The sequence below is a fragment of the Gobius niger genome (genome assembly GCF_951799975.1).
Source record: "Gobius niger genome assembly, chromosome: 22".
In the NCBI taxonomy this organism is placed as follows: Eukaryota; Metazoa; Chordata; class Actinopteri; order Gobiiformes; family Gobiidae; genus Gobius; species Gobius niger.
Genome location: NC_136873.1, coordinates 20,849,518 through 20,851,444, shown reverse-complemented (window position 1 = coordinate 20,851,444; position 1,927 = coordinate 20,849,518).

Here is a 1,927-nt window from a genome sequence, read left to right as displayed (position 1 = left end):
CACAAAGGTCATTTATGTAAAACAAAAATAGTTTTGGTCCCTGCGGGACACCGTAGGTAATTCTACTCATACTTGATCTCTGGTTACCTATGTGAACATATTGTTGTCTTCCAGTTAAGTAGGATTTGACCCAGTTATAGGCAATACCTCGGACTCCATTTTTTCAAGTTTTTTAAGTAGAATTGTGTGATCTATTGTGTCGAATGCTTTCTGGAGGTCAATGAAAATTCCTATAGAGTAGAATTCATTGTCGATGTTATTGTTTCCATCAGGTCGATTAATGCCAACATTTAAATGCAAACATCCCAAAGTTGCATAACTATTAATTAAACAATACTTTTCATAATTATAATTAAAACCCAGGCTCATCATGCTGTGATTCAGCGTTGCCAGACAGTTTTTTTCACCCGCGGAATGGCTTTTAAAAAACACCCGATTCCGTGGTTTTACCGCGGACCTGGCAAGCCTTCAGTTACATTGTGTCTCTTTCATACCATGTAAAACCCATATTTAATTTTCTGTGATTTTAAATAATGTGGGAAAATATTTTTATTTCAAATGTAAAAGATTAATTAAAAAAAATGTTTTGTTACAATTATAGTTAAAACCCAGGTGAGTTAGCTCTGCTTTAAATCTGAAAAAGGGAGCTTCCTGGCAGATTATTTGGCAGGACAGAAATGGACAAACTGTGTATTCAAGTCGTTTTAAATAATGTGGGAAAATATTTTAATTTCACAGAGGTGTTTGAGGAGCAGCTTTTTGCTGTTTCTCCATAACTTTGAACAGAACGCTGACAGGGCCAATACACAAAAGGCACTTGAGATGGGCAGTGCTTCATCACAAGCTTTAAGGGATATTTCAGGATTTTTGACATAGGGCCTCATTTCCTAGTTATCCAGAGTGTTGCTGATTTCTGGAGATATATTTTTTTGTAATTCATGCAGTTCTTATATTTGAAGAGCTACGTGGCGCTAGGCTTGTGCTATGCTTGTGCATTTCTGCGATATTAGCTAGCCTGCATTAAAAACAGTCTGACCCACTCCACAGTGCACCTGAGGCAAATCAACTTGATTACGCCTGACAAACGATATAAATGTTTGTGTCGATAGAATATTTTTTGGAATATAACTGACCTTGCATCACATGGATGGTGGGACATTTTGAGGGACAATTTTCTAATGAGCACTTTCCCCCTCTCTGTTTCTTTGCCTCCGCGTGTGACCGTGTGTTTGTGCGTCTGGCATCGAACAGCAGAGATAGGAGATATAGTGAATCCTTTGAAAGTTACAATTCATTTAACCCATGTTTCTGGCAAACACATGTCCTAAACACGATATTGCCTGACAGTAAAAACACAAGTAAACTGCACAGAGGAGGGTGAACTTACATCATTATTTGATCTTATCGTCTGTGTTTTTTAGAGATTTAGGTGAATTTAGATGAATAAAAAGAACAAATAGCTGTAAATGAATTTTCCCCATCGGCGAAAGGCTTTGATTTGTTTGTATTTTGCCAGGTGTAAATTATATCGCCAAATATACCGTTATCATGATATTTCTTTTTCATACCGTGATGTAAATGTTGGGCCATATCGCCCTGCCCTACTATTGACACACACATTTATATCATGCACCTGAGGCAAATCACTTATAACGCAAGACTAGGCGTTATAAGTGATTTGCCTCAGGTGCACTGTGGAGCCGGTCAGACTGTTTTTAATGCAGGCTAGCTGATATCGTAGAAATGCGCTAGCCTTGCATTAGCCTAGCGCCACAAAACTCTTCAAATATAAGAACTGCTTGAACTACAAAAAAAATATGTCCAGAAATCAGCAACACTCTGGATAACTGGGAAATGAGGCCTTATGTCAAAAATCCTGAAATATCCCGTTAAAGGGAGAAGATTAATTAAAAAACATTGGGGTTTT